The sequence below is a fragment of the Mytilus californianus genome, unplaced genomic scaffold (assembly GCF_021869535.1).
Source record: "Mytilus californianus isolate M0D057914Y unplaced genomic scaffold, xbMytCali1.0.p SCAF_1, whole genome shotgun sequence".
Taxonomy (NCBI): domain Eukaryota; kingdom Metazoa; phylum Mollusca; class Bivalvia; order Mytilida; family Mytilidae; genus Mytilus; species Mytilus californianus.
The window spans coordinates 17,481-39,225 of record NW_026262581.1 but is presented as its reverse complement, the minus strand read 5'-3'; the positions used below and the strand labels follow the sequence as shown (position 1 = coordinate 39,225).

Here is a 21,745-nt window from a genome sequence, read left to right as displayed (position 1 = left end):
GACTTCACAGAAATTTAAATTTTGCCTTGGATATGAAAGCACACCAAGATGACAAAATTCGAAACCGGGACTTCCTTGACTGAGTTGGAACAAAGTTTCAAATAGTCGACTTTTTTGCTTGAGTTTTACAAGCTTTAATTAGTATTTATTGTTTTTTATTTGTTTTTGCTGAAATGAATATTTGATAATCACAATCCTTTCAGAAATGTTGTGAATCATATAAGCCCTGGTCAAAAAGGAAGAGACGAGTTCAAAGGACAAAAATGGCGGATAACAGTATTTTTAAGATTTTCGTTTTAAGTTTTTGAGCCACATGCATGTGAAAAGAGTGAAATTCTCAAGCTTATATATGGCCCGACGTGTGCATTACTGGATTTGCATTTATTTTTAAAAATAGTTTAAAAGATTTCACCAGGTTGGTAATGAAAAAAATTAAATTATGAATGATATATTTTCTGTTTCCTTCAAAAGTTAGATATATTATATTGAATGTTACATCCCCAGACATCCATATAAAGAAATAAAAAAGATAGAACGTATGTTTGGGAGAAGTGAAAAATTATAAGTAAAAAAAATAAAAGAAGAAAATGTCTACAACACCCGGTATTCCCAGGCGGTCACCCATCCAAGTACTAACCGAGCTCGACGTTGCTTAACTTCGGTGATCGGACGAGAACCGGTGTTTTCAACGTGATATGGTCGTAGACACTAAAGTGCTAAAAAAATTGATATATAAATTTAGGAACCGCCGAAAGTCGTGTATTTAGCATTTCTTGACAGAATTTGTATAAAATAAGAAAATTATCAGGTATAAAAATATAAATAAACTACACGATCCAGAGTGGAAGATAGTAAAACTTAACAAGTTCACATGCACTTTAGAGAAGACAAAAAAATGCAAGAATAGAAAGACAGATATGGAATATGGGGACGAGCTTGATTTTATTTGTAACCAAGTTATATACCATGCAACAATTTCAGACTCTTTTTGAAAAATTTTGGTAGCCCTTAAAAGGGCTGTTTAAGCTTTAAAAGCATCATATGCTTCCTCCATTTACTTCTTCTTTGGGGTCTTTGCCTTCTTTGGTTTAGCTGCAGCCTTGGTCTTTTTTGGTGATTTTGTGGCTTTCTTTGCAGATTTGGCAGCGGGTTTTGCAGCAGGTTTCTTGGTAGCTGGTTTCTTTGCTTTTGGTTTAGCTGCTTTCTTTTCACCAGCTGGTTTCTTTGCTGCAGGTTTCTTTGTGGCAGTCTTTTTAGGTGTCTTTGCCTTCTTTGGTTTAGCGGCTTTAGGCTTAACTGCTTTCTTTGCTGGCTTCTTAGCTGGTTTAGCCACTTCACCTATCTTAAAACTTCCAGAAGCGCCGGTACCCTTCGACTGTTTCAAGCTATTGCTCTTCACTCCTGATTTCAAAGCTAACTTCAAGTGAGTGTTGACTGTTTTTGCATCGCTACCAACATTGAAGTTTGCTATGATGTACTTAAGAATGGCTTGACGGCTAGAGCCCCCGCGCTCTTTCAATGCAGAGATAGCTTTCCCTACCATCTCGCTGTATTTTGGATGAGTAGCTACTTTCTTTGGTTTAGCTGCAGCTTTCTTCTTTGGTGACTTAGCTGGAGTCTTGACTACTACTGGTGCATCAGACATTTTGCGACTTTGGTTGTTGAAAGATGTGTGCGAGTTGAACGACAAATAACAATGATGTGCAAAATTGCGGTTTGCGGGTAGTTAATCTCATAACGCGGACCTCGACGAGAGCACCCTTAAACTTTCATGACAATCTATTTCAAACAAATCGACAAGAATTTCTGTGTGCTTGTTCGACAAGTTTTAACCATTTGTTTCAAATAAATTGTACTTTTTGATATATAAATCATATACGAAAATGTTCAGCAGGAATTTTTCTTTCAGAATATGTGATTAAAATTAAACAAAATATCACAAGTGAAGAAATATTTACGATTAATGTGCAACTTGTCAATTTCACTCGTGCGATTCTTCATCAGAAAACGTGTTGTATTATTTCACAAAAACTAGATTGTGCTATAAAAATGGTATGTATTTGAAGTAAAATCATTTCTTAATATGTTTTTGTTTTCAGATATACGTAGAAATAAAGAGACTTCACAGAAATTTAAATTTTGCCTTGGATATGAAAGCACACCAAGATGACAAAATTCGAAACCGGGACTTCCTTGACTGAGTTGGAACAAAGTTTCAAATAGTCGACTTTTTTGCTTGAGTTTTACAAGCTTTAATTAGTATTTATTGTTTTTTATTTGTTTTTGCTGAAATGAATATTTGATAATCACAATCCTTTCAGAAATGTTGTGAATCATATAAGCCCTGGTCAAAAAGGAAGAGACGAGTTCAAAGGACAAAAATGGCGGATAACAGTATTTTTAAGATTTTCGTTTTAAGTTTTTGAGCCACATGCATGTGAAAAGAGTGAAATTCTCAAGCTTATATATGGCCCGACGTGTGCATTACTGGATTTGCATTTATTTTTAAAAATAGTTTAAAAGATTTCACCAGGTTGGTAATGAAAAAAATTAAATTATGAATGATATATTTTCTGTTTCCTTCAAAAGTTAGATATATTATATTGAATGTTACATCCCCAGACATCCATATAAAGAAATAAAAAAGATAGAACGTATGTTTGGGAGAAGTGAAAAATTATAAGTAAAAAAAATAAAAGAAGAAAATGTCTACAACACCCGGTATTCCCAGGCGGTCACCCATCCAAGTACTAACCGAGCTCGACGTTGCTTAACTTCGGTGATCGGACGAGAACCGGTGTTTTCAACGTGATATGGTCGTAGACACTAAAGTGCTAAAAAAATTGATATATAAATTTAGGAACCGCCGAAAGTCGTGTATTTAGCATTTCTTGACAGAATTTGTATAAAATAAGAAAATTATCAGGTATAAAAATATAAATAAACTACACGATCCAGAGTGGAAGATAGTAAAACTTAACAAGTTCACATGCACTTTAGAGAAGACAAAAAAATGCAAGAATAGAAAGACAGATATGGAATATGGGGACGAGCTTGATTTTATTTGTAACCAAGTTATATACCATGCAACAATTTCAGACTCTTTTTGAAAAATTTTGGTAGCCCTTAAAAGGGCTGTTTAAGCTTTAAAAGCATCATATGCTTCCTCCATTTACTTCTTCTTTGGGGTCTTTGCCTTCTTTGGTTTAGCTGCAGCCTTGGTCTTTTTTGGTGATTTTGTGGCTTTCTTTGCAGATTTGGCAGCGGGTTTTGCAGCAGGTTTCTTGGTAGCTGGTTTCTTTGCTTTTGGTTTAGCTGCTTTCTTTTCACCAGCTGGTTTCTTTGCTGCAGGTTTCTTTGTGGCAGTCTTTTTAGGTGTCTTTGCCTTCTTTGGTTTAGCGGCTTTAGGCTTAACTGCTTTCTTTGCTGGCTTCTTAGCTGGTTTAGCCACTTCACCTATCTTAAAACTTCCAGAAGCGCCGGTACCCTTCGACTGTTTCAAGCTATTGCTCTTCACTCCTGATTTCAAAGCTAACTTCAAGTGAGTGTTGACTGTTTTTGCATCGCTACCAACATTGAAGTTTGCTATGATGTACTTAAGAATGGCTTGACGGCTAGAGCCCCCGCGCTCTTTCAATGCAGAGATAGCTTTCCCTACCATCTCGCTGTATTTTGGATGAGTAGCTACTTTCTTTGGTTTAGCTGCAGCTTTCTTCTTTGGTGACTTAGCTGGAGTCTTGACTACTACTGGTGCATCAGACATTTTGCGACTTTGGTTGTTGAAAGATGTGTGCGAGTTGAACGACAAATAACAATGATGTGCAAAATTGCGGTTTGCGGGTAGTTAATCTCATAACGCGGACCTCGACGAGAGCACCCTTAAACTTTCATGACAATCTATTTCAAACAAATCGACAAGAATTTCTGTGTGCTTGTTCGACAAGTTTTAACCATTTGTTTCAAATAAATTGTACTTTTTGATATATAAATCATATACGAAAATGTTCAGCAGGAATTTTTCTTTCAGAATATGTGATTAAAATTAAACAAAATATCACAAGTGAAGAAATATTTACGATTAATGTGCAACTTGTCAATTTCACTCGTGCGATTCTTCATCAGAAAACGTGTTGTATTATTTCACAAAAACTAGATTGTGCTATAAAAATGGTATGTATTTGAAGTAAAATCATTTCTTAATATGTTTTTGTTTTCAGATATACGTAGAAATAAAGAGACTTCACAGAAATTTAAATTTTGCCTTGGATATGAAAGCACACCAAGATGACAAAATTCGAAACCGGGACTTCCTTGACTGAGTTGGAACAAAGTTTCAAATAGTCGACTTTTTTGCTTGAGTTTTACAAGCTTTAATTAGTATTTATTGTTTTTTATTTGTTTTTGCTGAAATGAATATTTGATAATCACAATCCTTTCAGAAATGTTGTGAATCATATAAGCCCTGGTCAAAAAGGAAGAGACGAGTTCAAAGGACAAAAATGGCGGATAACAGTATTTTTAAGATTTTCGTTTTAAGTTTTTGAGCCACATGCATGTGAAAAGAGTGAAATTCTCAAGCTTATATATGGCCCGACGTGTGCATTCCTGGATTTGCATTTATTTTTAAAAATAGTTTAAAAGATTTCACCAGGTTGGTAATGAAAAAAATTAAATTATGAATGATATATTTTCTGTTTCCTTCAAAAGTTAGATATATTATATTGAATGTTACATCCCCAGACATCCATATAAAGAAATAAAAAAGATAGAACGTATGTTTGGGAGAAGTGAAAAATTATAAGTAAAAAAAATAAAAGAAGAAAATGTCTACAACACCCGGTATTCCCAGGCGGTCACCCATCCAAGTACTAACCGAGCTCGACGTTGCTTAACTTCGGTGATCGGACGAGAACCGGTGTTTTCAACGTGATATGGTCGTAGACACTAAAGTGCTAAAAAAATTGATATATAAATTTAGGAACCGCCGAAAGTCGTGTATTTAGCATTTCTTGACAGAATTTGTATAAAATAAGAAAATTATCAGGTATAAAAATATAAATAAACTACACGATCCAGAGTGGAAGATAGTAAAACTTAACAAGTTCACATGCACTTTAGAGAAGACAAAAAAATGCAAGAATAGAAAGACAGATATGGAATATGGGGACGAGCTTGATTTTATTTGTAACCAAGTTATATACCATGCAACAATTTCAGACTCTTTTTGAAAAATTTTGGTAGCCCTTAAAAGGGCTGTTTAAGCTTTAAAAGCATCATATGCTTCCTCCATTTACTTCTTCTTTGGGGTCTTTGCCTTCTTTGGTTTAGCTGCAGCCTTGGTCTTTTTTGGTGATTTTGTGGCTTTCTTTGCAGATTTGGCAGCGGGTTTTGCAGCAGGTTTCTTGGTAGCTGGTTTCTTTGCTTTTGGTTTAGCTGCTTTCTTTTCACCAGCTGGTTTCTTTGCTGCAGGTTTCTTTGTGGCAGTCTTTTTAGGTGTCTTTGCCTTCTTTGGTTTAGCGGCTTTAGGCTTAACTGCTTTCTTTGCTGGCTTCTTAGCTGGTTTAGCCACTTCACCTATCTTAAAACTTCCAGAAGCGCCGGTACCCTTCGACTGTTTCAAGCTATTGCTCTTCACTCCTGATTTCAAAGCTAACTTCAAGTGAGTGTTGACTGTTTTTGCATCGCTACCAACATTGAAGTTTGCTATGATGTACTTAAGAATGGCTTGACGGCTAGAGCCCCCGCGCTCTTTCAATGCAGAGATAGCTTTCCCTACCATCTCGCTGTATTTTGGATGAGTAGCTACTTTCTTTGGTTTAGCTGCAGCTTTCTTCTTTGGTGACTTAGCTGGAGTCTTGACTACTACTGGTGCATCAGACATTTTGCGACTTTGGTTGTTGAAAGATGTGTGCGAGTTGAACGACAAATAACAATGATGTGCAAAATTGCGGTTTGCGGGTAGTTAATCTCATAACGCGGACCTCGACGAGAGCACCCTTAAACTTTCATGACAATCTATTTCAAACAAATCGACAAGAATTTCTGTGTGCTTGTTCGACAAGTTTTAACCATTTGTTTCAAATAAATTGTACTTTTTGATATATAAATCATATACGAAAATGTTCAGCAGGAATTTTTCTTTCAGAATATGTGATTAAAATTAAACAAAATATCACAAGTGAAGAAATATTTACGATTAATGTGCAACTTGTCAATTTCACTCGTGCGATTCTTCATCAGAAAACGTGTTGTATTATTTTCACAAAAACTAGATTGTGCTATAAAAATGGTATGTATTTGAAGTAAAATCATTTCTTAATATGTTTTTGTTTTCAGATATACGTAGAAATAAAGAGACTTCACAGAAATTTAAATTTTGCCTTGGATATGAAAGCACACCAAGATGACAAAATTCGAAACCGGGACTTCCTTGACTGAGTTGGAACAAAGTTTCAAATAGTCGACTTTTTTGCTTGAGTTTTACAAGCTTTAATTAGTATTTATTGTTTTTTATTTGTTTTTGCTGAAATGAATATTTGATAATCACAATCCTTTCAGAAATGTTGTGAATCATATAAGCCCTGGTCAAAAAGGAAGAGACGAGTTCAAAGGACAAAAATGGCGGATAACAGTATTTTTAAGATTTTCGTTTTAAGTTTTTGAGCCACATGCATGTGAAAAGAGTGAAATTCTCAAGCTTATATATGGCCCGACGTGTGCATTACTGGATTTGCATTTATTTTTAAAAATAGTTTAAAAGATTTCACCAGGTTGGTAATGAAAAAAATTAAATTATGAATGATATATTTTCTGTTTCCTTCAAAAGTTAGATATATTATATTGAATGTTACATCCCCAGACATCCATATAAAGAAATAAAAAAGATAGAACGTATGTTTGGGAGAAGTGAAAAATTATAAGTAAAAAAAATAAAAGAAGAAAATGTCTACAACACCCGGTATTCCCAGGCGGTCACCCATCCAAGTACTAACCGAGCTCGACGTTGCTTAACTTCGGTGATCGGACGAGAACCGGTGTTTTCAACGTGATATGGTCGTAGACACTAAAGTGCTAAAAAAATTGATATATAAATTTAGGAACCGCCGAAAGTCGTGTATTTAGCATTTCTTGACAGAATTTGTATAAAATAAGAAAATTATCAGGTATAAAAATATAAATAAACTACACGATCCAGAGTGGAAGATAGTAAAACTTAACAAGTTCACATGCACTTTAGAGAAGACAAAAAAATGCAAGAATAGAAAGACAGATATGGAATATGGGGACGAGCTTGATTTTATTTGTAACCAAGTTATATACCATGCAACAATTTCAGACTCTTTTTGAAAAATTTTGGTAGCCCTTAAAAGGGCTGTTTAAGCTTTAAAAGCATCATATGCTTCCTCCATTTACTTCTTCTTTGGGGTCTTTGCCTTCTTTGGTTTAGCTGCAGCCTTGGTCTTTTTTGGTGATTTTGTGGCTTTCTTTGCAGATTTGGCAGCGGGTTTTGCAGCAGGTTTCTTGGTAGCTGGTTTCTTTGCTTTTGGTTTAGCTGCTTTCTTTTCACCAGCTGGTTTCTTTGCTGCAGGTTTCTTTGTGGCAGTCTTTTTAGGTGTCTTTGCCTTCTTTGGTTTAGCGGCTTTAGGCTTAACTGCTTTCTTTGCTGGCTTCTTAGCTGGTTTAGCCACTTCACCTATCTTAAAACTTCCAGAAGCGCCGGTACCCTTCGACTGTTTCAAGCTATTGCTCTTCACTCCTGATTTCAAAGCTAACTTCAAGTGAGTGTTGACTGTTTTTGCATCGCTACCAACATTGAAGTTTGCTATGATGTACTTAAGAATGGCTTGACGGCTAGAGCCCCCGCGCTCTTTCAATGCAGAGATAGCTTTCCCTACCATCTCGCTGTATTTTGGATGAGTAGCTACTGTCTTTGGTTTAGCTGCAGCTTTCTTCTTTGGTGACTTAGCTGGAGTCTTGACTACTACTGGTGCATCAGACATTTTGCGACTTTGGTTGTTGAAAGATGTGTGCGAGTTGAACGACAAATAACAATGATGTGCAAAATTGCGGTTTGCGGGTAGTTAATCTCATAACGCGGACCTCGACGAGAGCACCCTTAAACTTTCATGACAATCTATTTCAAACAAATCGACAAGAATTTCTGTGTGCTTGTTCGACAAGTTTTAACCATTTGTTTCAAATAAATTGTACTTTTTGATATATAAATCATATACGAAAATGTTCAGCAGGAATTTTTCTTTCAGAATATGTGATTAAAATTAAACAAAATATCACAAGTGAAGAAATATTTACGATTAATGTGCAACTTGTCAATTTCACTCGTGCGATTCTTCATCAGAAAACGTGTTGTATTATTTCACAAAAACTAGATTGTGCTATAAAAATGGTATGTATTTGAAGTAAAATCATTTCTTAATATGTTTTTGTTTTCAGATATACGTAGAAATAAAGAGACTTCACAGAAATTTAAATTTTGCCTTGGATATGAAAGCACACCAAGATGACAAAATTCGAAACCGGGACTTCCTTGACTGAGTTGGAACAAAGTTTCAAATAGTCGACTTTTTTGCTTGAGTTTTACAAGCTTTAATTAGTATTTATTGTTTTTTATTTGTTTTTGCTGAAATGAATATTTGATAATCACAATCCTTTCAGAAATGTTGTGAATCATATAAGCCCTGGTCAAAAAGGAAGAGACGAGTTCAAAGGACAAAAATGGCGGATAACAGTATTTTTAAGATTTTCGTTTTAAGTTTTTGAGCCACATGCATGTGAAAAGAGTGAAATTCTCAAGCTTATATATGGCCCGACGTGTGCATTACTGGATTTGCATTTATTTTTAAAAATAGTTTAAAAGATTTCACCAGGTTGGTAATGAAAAAAATTAAATTATGAATGATATATTTTCTGTTTCCTTCAAAAGTTAGATATATTATATTGAATGTTACATCCCCAGACATCCATATAAAGAAATAAAAAAGATAGAACGTATGTTTGGGAGAAGTGAAAAATTATAAGTAAAAAAAATAAAAGAAGAAAATGTCTACAACACCCGGTATTCCCAGGCGGTCACCCATCCAAGTACTAACCGAGCTCGACGTTGCTTAACTTCGGTGATCGGACGAGAACCGGTGTTTTCAACGTGATATGGTCGTAGACACTAAAGTGCTAAAAAAATTGATATATAAATTTAGGAACCGCCGAAAGTCGTGTATTTAGCATTTCTTGACAGAATTTGTATAAAATAAGAAAATTATCAGGTATAAAAATATAAATAAACTACACGATCCAGAGTGGAAGATAGTAAAACTTAACAAGTTCACATGCACTTTAGAGAAGACAAAAAAATGCAAGAATAGAAAGACAGATATGGAATATGGGGACGAGCTTGATTTTATTTGTAACCAAGTTATATACCATGCAACAATTTCAGACTCTTTTTGAAAAATTTTGGTAGCCCTTAAAAGGGCTGTTTAAGCTTTAAAAGCATCATATGCTTCCTCCATTTACTTCTTCTTTGGGGTCTTTGCCTTCTTTGGTTTAGCTGCAGCCTTGGTCTTTTTTGGTGATTTTGTGGCTTTCTTTGCAGATTTGGCAGCGGGTTTTGCAGCAGGTTTCTTGGTAGCTGGTTTCTTTGCTTTTGGTTTAGCTGCTTTCTTTTCACCAGCTGGTTTCTTTGCTGCAGGTTTCTTTGTGGCAGTCTTTTTAGGTGTCTTTGCCTTCTTTGGTTTAGCGGCTTTAGGCTTAACTGCTTTCTTTGCTGGCTTCTTAGCTGGTTTAGCCACTTCCCCTATCTTAAAACTTCCAGAAGCGCCGGTACCCTTCGACTGTTTCAAGCTATTGCTCTTCACTCCTGATTTCAAAGCTAACTTCAAGTGAGTGTTGACTGTTTTTGCATCGCTACCAACATTGAAGTTTGCTATGATGTACTTAAGGATGGCTTGACGGCTAGAGCCCCCGCGCTCTTTCAATGCAGAGATAGCTTTCCCTACCATCTCGCTGTATTTTGGATGAGTAGCTACTTTCTTTGGTTTAGCTGCAGCTTTCTTCTTTGGTGACTTAGCTGGAGTCTTGACTACTACTGGTGCATCAGACATTTTGCGACTTTGGTTGTTGAAAGATGTGTGCGAGTTGAACGACAAATAACAATGATGTGCAAAATTGCGGTTTGCGGGTAGTTAATCTCATAACGCGGACCTCGACGAGAGCACCCTTAAACTTTCATGACAATCTATTTCAAACAAATCGACAAGAATTTCTGTGTGCTTGTTCGACAAGTTTTAACCATTTGTTTCAAATAAATTGTACTTTTTGATATATAAATCATATACGAAAATGTTCAGCAGGAATTTTTCTTTCAGAATATGTGATTAAAATTAAACAAAATATCACAAGTGAAGAAATATTTACGATTAATGTGCAACTTGTCAATTTCACTCGTGCGATTCTTCATCAGAAAACGTGTTGTATTATTTCACAAAAACTAGATTGTGCTATAAAAATGGTATGTATTTGAAGTAAAATCATTTCTTAATATGTTTTTGTTTTCAGATATACGTAGAAATAAAGAGACTTCACAGAAATTTAAATTTTGCCTTGGATATGAAAGCACACCAAGATGACAAAATTCGAAACCGGGACTTCCTTGACTGAGTTGGAACAAAGTTTCAAATAGTCGACTTTTTTGCTTGAGTTTTACAAGCTTTAATTAGTATTTATTGTTTTTTATTTGTTTTTGCTGAAATGAATATTTGATAATCACAATCCTTTCAGAAATGTTGTGAATCATATAAGCCCTGGTCAAAAAGGAAGAGACGAGTTCAAAGGACAAAAATGGCGGATAACAGTATTTTTAAGATTTTCGTTTTAAGTTTTTGAGCCACATGCATGTGAAAAGAGTGAAATTCTCAAGCTTATATATGGCCCGACGTGTGCATTACTGGATTTGCATTTATTTTTAAAAATAGTTTAAAAGATTTCACCAGGTTGGTAATGAAAAAAATTAAATTATGAATGATATATTTTCTGTTTCCTTCAAAAGTTAGATATATTATATTGAATGTTACATCCCCAGACATCCATATAAAGAAATAAAAAAGATAGAACGTATGTTTGGGAGAAGTGAAAAATTATAAGTAAAAAAAATAAAAGAAGAAAATGTCTACAACACCCGGTATTCCCAGGCGGTCACCCATCCAAGTACTAACCGAGCTCGACGTTGCTTAACTTCGGTGATCGGACGAGAACCGGTGTTTTCAACGTGATATGGTCGTAGACACTAAAGTGCTAAAAAAATTGATATATAAATTTAGGAACCGCCGAAAGTCGTGTATTTAGCATTTCTTGACAGAATTTGTATAAAATAAGAAAATTATCAGGTATAAAAATATAAATAAACTACACGATCCAGAGTGGAAGATAGTAAAACTTAACAAGTTCACATGCACTTTAGAGAAGACAAAAAAATGCAAGAATAGAAAGACAGATATGGAATATGGGGACGAGCTTGATTTTATTTGTAACCAAGTTATATACCATGCAACAATTTCAGACTCTTTTTGAAAAATTTTGGTAGCCCTTAAAAGGGCTGTTTAAGCTTTAAAAGCATCATATGCTTCCTCCATTTACTTCTTCTTTGGGGTCTTTGCCTTCTTTGGTTTAGCTGCAGCCTTGGTCTTTTTTGGTGATTTTGTGGCTTTCTTTGCAGATTTGGCAGCGGGTTTTGCAGCAGGTTTCTTGGTAGCTGGTTTCTTTGCTTTTGGTTTAGCTGCTTTCTTTTCACCAGCTGGTTTCTTTGCTGCAGGTTTCTTTGTGGCAGTCTTTTTAGGTGTCTTTGCCTTCTTTGGTTTAGCGGCTTTAGGCTTAACTGCTTTCTTTGCTGGCTTCTTAGCTGGTTTAGCCACTTCACCTATCTTAAAACTTCCAGAAGCGCCGGTACCCTTCGACTGTTTCAAGCTATTGCTCTTCACTCCTGATTTCAAAGCTAACTTCAAGTGAGTGTTGACTGTTTTTGCATCGCTACCAACATTGAAGTTTGCTATGATGTACTTAAGGATGGCTTGACGGCTAGAGCCCCCGCGCTCTTTCAATGCAGAGATAGCTTTCCCTACCATCTCGCTGTATTTTGGATGAGTAGCTACTTTCTTTGGTTTAGCTGCAGCTTTCTTCTTTGGTGACTTAGCTGGAGTCTTGACTACTACTGGTGCATCAGACATTTTGCGACTTTGGTTGTTGAAAGATGTGTGCGAGTTGAACGACAAATAACAATGATGTGCAAAATTGCGGTTTGCGGGTAGTTAATCTCATAACGCGGACCTCGACGAGAGCACCCTTAAACTTTCATGACAATCTATTTCAAACAAATCGACAAGAATTTCTGTGTGCTTGTTCGACAAGTTTTAACCATTTGTTTCAAATAAATTGTACTTTTTGATATATAAATCATATACGAAAATGTTCAGCAGGAATTTTTCTTTCAGAATATGTGATTAAAATTAAACAAAATATCACAAGTGAAGAAATATTTACGATTAATGTGCAACTTGTCAATTTCACTCGTGCGATTCTTCATCAGAAAACGTGTTGTATTATTTCACAAAAACTAGATTGTGCTATAAAAATGGTATGTATTTGAAGTAAAATCATTTCTTAATATGTTTTTGTTTTCAGATATACGTAGAAATAAAGAGACTTCACAGAAATTTAAATTTTGCCTTGGATATGAAAGCACACCAAGATGACAAAATTCGAAACCGGGACTTCCTTGACTGAGTTGGAACAAAGTTTCAAATAGTCGACTTTTTTGCTTGAGTTTTACAAGCTTTAATTAGTATTTATTGTTTTTTATTTGTTTTTGCTGAAATGAATATTTGATAATCACAATCCTTTCAGAAATGTTGTGAATCATATAAGCCCTGGTCAAAAAGGAAGAGACGAGTTCAAAGGACAAAAATGGCGGATAACAGTATTTTTAAGATTTTCGTTTTAAGTTTTTGAGCCACATGCATGTGAAAAGAGTGAAATTCTCAAGCTTATATATGGCCCGACGTGTGCATTACTGGATTTGCATTTATTTTTAAAAATAGTTTAAAAGATTTCACCAGGTTGGTAATGAAAAAAATTAAATTATGAATGATATATTTTCTGTTTCCTTCAAAAGTTAGATATATTATATTGAATGTTACATCCCCAGACATCCATATAAAGAAATAAAAAAGATAGAACGTATGTTTGGGAGAAGTGAAAAATTATAAGTAAAAAAAATAAAAGAAGAAAATGTCTACAACACCCGGTATTCCCAGGCGGTCACCCATCCAAGTACTAACCGAGCTCGACGTTGCTTAACTTCGGTGATCGGACGAGAACCGGTGTTTTCAACGTGATATGGTCGTAGACACTAAAGTGCTAAAAAAATTGATATATAAATTTAGGAACCGCCGAAAGTCGTGTATTTAGCATTTCTTGACAGAATTTGTATAAAATAAGAAAATTATCAGGTATAAAAATATAAATTAACTACACGATCCAGAGTGGAAGATAGTAAAACTTAACAAGTTCACATGCACTTTAGAGAAGACAAAAAAATGCAAGAATAGAAAGACAGATATGGAATATGGGGACGAGCTTGATTTTATTTGTAACCAAGTTATATACCATGCAACAATTTCAGACTCTTTTTGAAAAATTTTGGTAGCCCTTAAAAGGGCTGTTTAAGCTTTAAAAGCATCATATGCTTCCTCCATTTACTTCTTCTTTGGGGTCTTTGCCTTCTTTGGTTTAGCTGCAGCCTTGGTCTTTTTTGGTGATTTTGTGGCTTTCTTTGCAGATTTGGCAGCGGGTTTTGCAGCAGGTTTCTTGGTAGCTGGTTTCTTTGCTTTTGGTTTAGCTGCTTTCTTTTCACCAGCTGGTTTCTTTGCTGCAGGTTTCTTTGTGGCAGTCTTTTTAGGTGTCTTTGCCTTCTTTGGTTTAGCGGCTTTAGGCTTAACTGCTTTCTTTGCTGGCTTCTTAGCTGGTTTAGCCACTTCACCTATCTTAAAACTTCCAGAAGCGCCGGTACCCTTCGACTGTTTCAAGCTATTGCTCTTCACTCCTGATTTCAAAGCTAACTTCAAGTGAGTGTTGACTGTTTTTGCATCGCTACCAACATTGAAGTTTGCTATGATGTACTTAAGGATGGCTTGACGGCTAGAGCCCCCGCGCTCTTTCAATGCAGAGATAGCTTTCCCTACCATCTCGCTGTATTTTGGATGAGTAGCTACTGTCTTTGGTTTAGCTGCAGCTTTCTTCTTTGGTGACTTAGCTGGAGTCTTGACTACTACTGGTGCATCAGACATTTTGCGACTTTGGTTGTTGAAAGATGTGTGCGAGTTGAACGACAAATAACAATGATGTGCAAAATTGCGGTTTGCGGGTAGTTAATCTCATAACGCGGACCTCGACGAGAGCACCCTTAAACTTTCATGACAATCTATTTCAAACAAATCGACAAGAATTTCTGTGTGCTTGTTCGACAAGTTTTAACCATTTGTTTCAAATAAATTGTACTTTTTGATATATAAATCATATACGAAAATGTTCAGCAGGAATTTTTCTTTCAGAATATGTGATTAAAATTAAACAAAATATCACAAGTGAAGAAATATTTACGATTAATGTGCAACTTGTCAATTTCACTCGTGCGATTCTTCATCAGAAAACGTGTTGTATTATTTCACAAAAACTAGATTGTGCTATAAAAATGGTATGTATTTGAAGTAAAATCATTTCTTAATATGTTTTTGTTTTCAGATATACGTAGAAATAAAGAGACTTCACAGAAATTTAAATTTTGCCTTGGATATGAAAGCACACCAAGATGACAAAATTCGAAACCGGGACTTCCTTGACTGAGTTGGAACAAAGTTTCAAATAGTCGACTTTTTTGCTTGAGTTTTACAAGCTTTAATTAGTATTTATTGTTTTTTATTTGTTTTTGCTGAAATGAATATTTGATAATCACAATCCTTTCAGAAATGTTGTGAATCATATAAGCCCTGGTCAAAAAGGAAGAGACGAGTTCAAAGGACAAAAATGGCGGATAACAGTATTTTTAAGATTTTCGTTTTAAGTTTTTGAGCCACATGCATGTGAAAAGAGTGAAATTCTCAAGCTTATATATGGCCCGACGTGTGCATTACTGGATTTGCATTTATTTTTAAAAATAGTTTAAAAGATTTCACCAGGTTGGTAATGAAAAAAATTAAATTATGAATGATATATTTTCTGTTTCCTTCAAAAGTTAGATATATTATATTGAATGTTACATCCCCAGACATCCATATAAAGAAATAAAAAAGATAGAACGTATGTTTGGGAGAAGTGAAAAATTATAAGTAAAAAAAATAAAAGAAGAAAATGTCTACAACACCCGGTATTCCCAGGCGGTCACCCATCCAAGTACTAACCGAGCTCGACGTTGCTTAACTTCGGTGATCGGACGAGAACCGGTGTTTTCAACGTGATATGGTCGTAGACACTAAAGTGCTAAAAAAATTGATATATAAATTTAGGAACCGCCGAAAGTCGTGTATTTAGCATTTCTTGACAGAATTTGTATAAAATAAGAAAATTATCAGGTATAAAAATATAAATTAACTACACGATCCAGAGTGGAAGATAGTAAAACTTAACAAGTTCACATGCACTTTAGAGAAGACAAAAAAATGCAAGAATAGAAAGACAGATATGGAATATGGGGACGAGCTTGATTTTATTTGTAACCAAGTTATATACCATGCAACAATTTCAGACTCTTTTTGAAAAATTTTGGTAGCCCTTAAAAGGGCTGTTTAAGCTTTAAAAGCATCATATGCTTCCTCCATTTACTTCTTCTTTGGGGTCTTTGCCTTCTTTGGTTTAGCTGCAGCCTTGGTCTTTTTTGGTGATTTTGTGGCTTTCTTTGCAGATTTGGCAGCGGGTTTTGCAGCAGGTTTCTTGGTAGCTGGTTTCTTTGCTTTTGGTTTAGCTGCTTTCTTTTCACCAGCTGGTTTCTTTGCTGCAGGTTTCTTTGTGGCAGTCTTTTTAGGTGTCTTTGCCTTCTTTGGTTTAGCGGCTTTAGGCTTAACTGCTTTCTTTGCTGGCTTCTTAGCTGGTTTAGCCACTTCACCTATCTTAAAACTTCCAGAAGCGCCGGTACCCTTCGACTGTTTCAAGCTATTGCTCTTCACTCCTGATTTCAAAGCTAACTTCAAGTGAGTGTTGACTGTTTTTGCATCGCTACCAACATTGAAGTTTGCTATGATGTACTTAAGGATGGCTTGACGGCTAGAGCCCCCGCGCTCTTTCAATGCAGAGATAGCTTTCCCTACCATCTCGCTGTATTTTGGATGAGTAGCTACTTTCTTTGGTTTAGCTGCAGCTTTCTTCTTTGGTGACTTAGCTGGAGTCTTGACTACTACTGGTGCATCAGACATTTTGCGACTTTGGTTGTTGAAAGATGTGTGCGAGTTGAACGACAAATAACAATGATGTGCAAAATTGCGGTTTGCGGGTAGTTAATCTCATAACGCGGACCTCGACGAGAGCACCCTTAAACTTTCATGACAATCTATTTCAAACAAATCGACAAGAATTTCTGTGTGCTTGTTCGACAAGTTTTAACCATTTGTTTCAAATAAATTGTACTTTTTGATATATAAATCATATACGAAAATGTTCAGCAGGAATTTTTCTTTCAGAATATGTGATTAAAATTAAACAAAATATCACAAGTGAAGAAATATTTACGATTAATGTGCAACTTGTCAATTTCACTCGTGCGATTCTTCATCAGAAAACGTGTTGTATTATTTCACAAAAACTAGATTGTGCTATAAAAATGGTATGTATTTGAAGTAAAATCATTTCTTAATATGTTTTTGTTTTCAGATATACGTAGAAATAAAGAGACTTCACAGAAATTTAAATTTTGCCTTGGATATGAAAGCACACCAAGATGACAAAATTCGAAACCGGGACTTCCTTGACTGAGTTGGAACAAAGTTTCAAATAGTCGACTTTTTTGCTTGAGTTTTACAAGCTTTAATTAGTATTTATTGTTTTTTATTTGTTTTTGCTGAAATGAATATTTGATAATCACAATCCTTTCAGAAATGTTGTGAATCATATAAGCCCTGGTCAAAAAGGAAGAGACGAGTTCAAAGGACAAAAATGGCGGATAACAGTATTTTTAAGATTTTCGTTTTAAGTTTTTGAGCCACATGCATGTGAAAAGAGTGAAATTCTCAAGCTTATATATGGCCCGACGTGTGCATTACTGGATTTGCATTTATTTTTAAAAATAGTTTAAAAGATTTCACCAGGTTGGTAATGAAAAAAATTAAATTATGAATGATATATTTTCTGTTTCCTTCAAAAGTTAGATATATTATATTGAATGTTACATCCCCAGACATCCATATAAAGAAATAAAAAAGATAGAACGTATGTTTGGGAGAAGTGAAAAATTATAAGTAAAAAAAATAAAAGAAGAAAATGTCTACAACACCCGGTATTCCCAGGCGGTCACCCATCCAAGTACTAACCGAGCTCGACGTTGCTTAACTTCGGTGATCGGACGAGAACCGGTGTTTTCAACGTGATATGGTCGTAGACACTAAAGTGCTAAAAAAATTGATATATAAATTTAGGAACCGCCGAAAGTCGTGTATTTAGCATTTCTTGACAGAATTTGTATAAAATAAGAAAATTATCAGGTATAAAAATATAAATAAACTACACGATCCAGAGTGGAAGATAGTAAAACTTAACAAGTTCACATGCACTTTAGAGAAGACAAAAAAATGCAAGAATAGAAAGACAGATATGGAATATGGGGACGAGCTTGATTTTATTTGTAACCAAGTTATATACCATGCAACAATTTCAGACTCTTTTTGAAAAATTTTGGTAGCCCTTAAAAGGGCTGTTTAAGCTTTAAAAGCATCATATGCTTCCTCCATTTACTTCTTCTTTGGGGTCTTTGCCTTCTTTGGTTTAGCTGCAGCCTTGGTCTTTTTTGGTGATTTTGTGGCTTTCTTTGCAGATTTGGCAGCGGGTTTTGCAGCAGGTTTCTTGGTAGCTGGTTTCTTTGCTTTTGGTTTAGCTGCTTTCTTTTCACCAGCTGGTTTCTTTGCTGCAGGTTTCTTTGTGGCAGTCTTTTTAGGTGTCTTTGCCTTCTTTGGTTTAGCGGCTTTAGGCTTAACTGCTTTCTTTGCTGGCTTCTTAGCTGGTTTAGCCACTTCACCTATCTTAAAACTTCCAGAAGCGCCGGTACCCTTCGACTGTTTCAAGCTATTGCTCTTCACTCCTGATTTCAAAGCTAACTTCAAGTGAGTGTTGACTGTTTTTGCATCGCTACCAACATTGAAGTTTGCTATGATGTACTTAAGGATGGCTTGACGGCTAGAGCCCCCGCGCTCTTTCAATGCAGAGATAGCTTTCCCTACCATCTCGCTGTATTTTGGATGAGTAGCTACTTTCTTTGGTTTAGCTGCAGCTTTCTTCTTTGGTGACTTAGCTGGAGTCTTGACTACTACTGGTGCATCAGACATTTTGCGACTTTGGTTGTTGAAAGATGTGTGCGAGTTGAACGACAAATAACAATGATGTGCAAAATTGCGGTTTGCGGGTAGTTAATCTCATAACGCGGACCTCGACGAGAGCACCCTTAAACTTTCATGACAATCTATTTCAAACAAATCGACAAGAATTTCTGTGTGCTTGTTCGACAAGTTTTAACCATTTGTTTCAAATAAATTGTACTTTTTGATATATAAATCATATACGAAAATGTTCAGCAGGAATTTTTCTTTCAGAATATGTGATTAAAATTAAACAAAATATCACAAGTGAAGAAATATTTACGATTAATGTGCAACTTGTCAATTTCACTCGTGCGATTCTTCATCAGAAAACGTGTTGTATTATTTCACAAAAACTAGATTGTGCTATAAAAATGGTATGTATTTGAAGTAAAATCATTTCTTAATATGTTTTTGTTTTCAGATATACGTAGAAATAAAGAGACTTCACAGAAATTTAAATTTTGCCTTGGATATGAAAGCACACCAAGATGACAAAATTCGAAACCGGGACTTCCTTGACTGAGTTGGAACAAAGTTTCAAATAGTCGACTTTTTTGCTTGAGTTTTACAAGCTTTAATTAGTATTTATTGTTTTTTATTTGTTTTTGCTGAAATGAATATTTGATAATCACAATCCTTTCAGAAATGTTGTGAATCATATAAGCCCTGGTCAAAAAGGAAGAGACGAGTTCAAAGGACAAAAATGGCGGATAACAGTATTTTTAAGATTTTCGTTTTAAGTTTTTGAGCCACATGCATGTGAAAAGAGTGAAATTCTCAAGCTTATATATGGCCCGACGTGTGCATTACTGGATTTGCATTTATTTTTAAAAATAGTTTAAAAGATTTCACCAGGTTGGTAATGAAAAAAATTAAATTATGAATGATATATTTTCTGTTTCCTTCAAAAGTTAGATATATTATATTGAATGTTACATCCCCAGACATCCATATAAAGAAATAAAAAAGATAGAACGTATGTTTGGGAGAAGTGAAAAATTATAAGTAAAAAAAATAAAAGAAGAAAATGTCTACAACACCCGGTATTCCCAGGCGGTCACCCATCCAAGTACTAACCGAGCTCGACGTTGCTTAACTTCGGTGATCGGACGAGAACCGGTGTTTTCAACGTGATATGGTCGTAGACACTAAAGTGCTAAAAAAATTGATATATAAATTTAGGAACCGCCGAAAGTCGTGTATTTAGCATTTCTTGACAGAATTTGTATAAAATAAGAAAATTATCAGGTATAAAAATATAAATAAACTACACGATCCAGAGTGGAAGATAGTAAAACTTAACAAGTTCACATGCACTTTAGAGAAGACAAAAAAATGCAAGAATAGAAAGACAGATATGGAATATGGGGACGAGCTTGATTTTATTTGTAACCAAGTTATATACCATGCAACAATTTCAGACTCTTTTTGAAAAATTTTGGTAGCCCTTAAAAGGGCTGTTTAAGCTTTAAAAGCATCATATGCTTCCTCCATTTACTTCTTCTTTGGGGTCTTTGCCTTCTTTGGTTTAGCTGCAGCCTTGGTCTTTTTTGGTGATTTTGTGGCTTTCTTTGCAGATTTGGCAGCGGGTTTTGCAGCAGGTTTCTTGGTAGCTGGTTTCTTTGCTTTTGGTTTAGCTGCTTTCTTTTCACCAGCTGGTTTCTTTGCTGCAGGTTTCTTTGTGGCAGTCTTTTTAGGTGTCTTTGCCTTCTTTGGTTTAGCGGCTTTAGGCTTAACTGCTTTCTTTGCTGGCTTCTTAGCTGGTTTAGCCACTTCACCTATCTTAAAACTTCCAGAAGCGCCGGTACCCTTCGACTGTTTCAAGCTATTGCTCTTCACTCCTGATTTCAAAGCTAACTTCAAGTGAGTGTTGACTGTTTTTGCATCGCTACCAACATTGAAGTTTGCTATGATGTACTTAAGGATGGCTTGACGGCTAGAGCCCCCGCGCTCTTTCAATGCAGAGATAGCTTTCCCTACCATCTCGCTGTATTTTGGATGAGTAGCTACTTTCTTTGGTTTAGCTGCAGCTTTCTTCTTTGGTGACTTAGCTGGAGTCTTGACTACTACTGGTGCATCAGACATTTTGCGACTTTGGTTGTTGAAAGATGTGTGCGAGTTGAACGACAAATAACAATGATGTGCAAAATTGCGGTTTGCGGGTAGTTAATCTCATAACGCGGACCTCGACGAGAGCACCCTTAAACTTTCATGACAATCTATTTCAAACAAATCGACAAGAATTTCTGTGTGCTTGTTCGACAAGTTTTAACCATTTGTTTCAAATAAATTGTACTTTTTGATATATAAATCATATACGAAAATGTTCAGCAGGATTTTTTCTTTCAGAATATGTGATTAAAATTAAACAAAATATCACAAGTGAAGAAATATTTACGATTAATGTGCAACTTGTCAATTTCACTCGTGCGATTCTTCATCAGAAAACGTGTTGTATTATTTCACAAAAACTAGATTGTGCTATAAAAATGGTATGTATTTGAAGTAAAATCATTTCTTAATATGTTTTTGTTTTCAGATATACGTAGAAATAAAGAGACTTCACAGAAATTTAAATTTTGCCTTGGATATGAAAGCACACCAAGATGACAAAATTCGAAACCGGGACTTCCTTGACTGAGTTGGAACAAAGTTTCAAATAGTCGACTTTTTTGCTTGAGTTTTACAAGCTTTAATTAGTATTTATTGTTTTTTATTTGTTTTTGCTGAAATGAATATTTGATAATCACAATCCTTTCAGAAATGTTGTGAATCATATAAGCCCTGGTCAAAAAGGAAGAGACGAGTTCAAAGGACAAAAATGGCGGATAACAGTATTTTTAAGATTTTCGTTTTAAGTTTTTGAGCCACATGCATGTGAAAAGAGTGAAATTCTCAAGCTTATATATGGCCCGACGTGTGCATTACTGGATTTGCATTTATTTTTAAAAATAGTTTAAAAGATTTCACCAGGTTGGTAATGAAAAAAATTAAATTATGAATGATATATTTTCTGTTTCCTTCAAAAGTTAGATATATTATATTGAATGTTACATCCCCAGACATCCATATAAAGAAATAAAAAAGATAGAACGTATGTTTGGGAGAAGTGAAAAATTATA

The 21,745-nt window shown here is 35.2% G+C and overlaps 10 non-coding genes across 10 annotated transcripts; all 10 read right to left on the bottom strand.

Moving 5' to 3' along the window:
- Nucleotides 1-588: 588 nt before the first annotated feature.
- LOC127715557 (5S ribosomal RNA) lies at nt 589-707 on the bottom strand. Its single transcript, XR_007988473.1, has one exon. It is a non-coding gene; the product is annotated as a 5S ribosomal RNA (ribosomal RNA).
- Nucleotides 708-2,706: 1,999 nt separating this feature from the next.
- LOC127715501 (5S ribosomal RNA) lies at nt 2,707-2,825 on the bottom strand. The gene has a single exon (XR_007988454.1). It is a non-coding gene; the product is annotated as a 5S ribosomal RNA (ribosomal RNA).
- Nucleotides 2,826-4,824: 1,999 nt separating this feature from the next.
- On the bottom strand, nt 4,825-4,943 carry LOC127715445 (5S ribosomal RNA). Its single transcript, XR_007988423.1, has one exon. It is a non-coding gene; the product is annotated as a 5S ribosomal RNA (ribosomal RNA).
- Nucleotides 4,944-6,943: 2,000 nt separating this feature from the next.
- LOC127715382 (5S ribosomal RNA) lies at nt 6,944-7,062 on the bottom strand. Its single transcript, XR_007988371.1, has one exon. It is a non-coding gene; the product is annotated as a 5S ribosomal RNA (ribosomal RNA).
- Nucleotides 7,063-9,061: 1,999 nt separating this feature from the next.
- Nucleotides 9,062-9,180, bottom strand: LOC127715326 (5S ribosomal RNA). Its single transcript, XR_007988301.1, has one exon. It is a non-coding gene; the product is annotated as a 5S ribosomal RNA (ribosomal RNA).
- Nucleotides 9,181-11,179: 1,999 nt separating this feature from the next.
- Nucleotides 11,180-11,298, bottom strand: LOC127715262 (5S ribosomal RNA). The gene has a single exon (XR_007988260.1). It is a non-coding gene; the product is annotated as a 5S ribosomal RNA (ribosomal RNA).
- A 1,999-nt stretch (nt 11,299-13,297) lies between these two features.
- LOC127715183 (5S ribosomal RNA) lies at nt 13,298-13,416 on the bottom strand. Its single transcript, XR_007988210.1, has one exon. It is a non-coding gene; the product is annotated as a 5S ribosomal RNA (ribosomal RNA).
- Nucleotides 13,417-15,415: 1,999 nt separating this feature from the next.
- Nucleotides 15,416-15,534, bottom strand: LOC127715126 (5S ribosomal RNA). Its single transcript, XR_007988146.1, has one exon. It is a non-coding gene; the product is annotated as a 5S ribosomal RNA (ribosomal RNA).
- Nucleotides 15,535-17,533: 1,999 nt separating this feature from the next.
- Nucleotides 17,534-17,652, bottom strand: LOC127715068 (5S ribosomal RNA). The gene has a single exon (XR_007988108.1). It is a non-coding gene; the product is annotated as a 5S ribosomal RNA (ribosomal RNA).
- A 1,999-nt stretch (nt 17,653-19,651) lies between these two features.
- On the bottom strand, nt 19,652-19,770 carry LOC127714997 (5S ribosomal RNA). The gene has a single exon (XR_007988055.1). It is a non-coding gene; the product is annotated as a 5S ribosomal RNA (ribosomal RNA).
- Between the last annotated feature and the right edge of the window lie 1,975 nt (nt 19,771-21,745).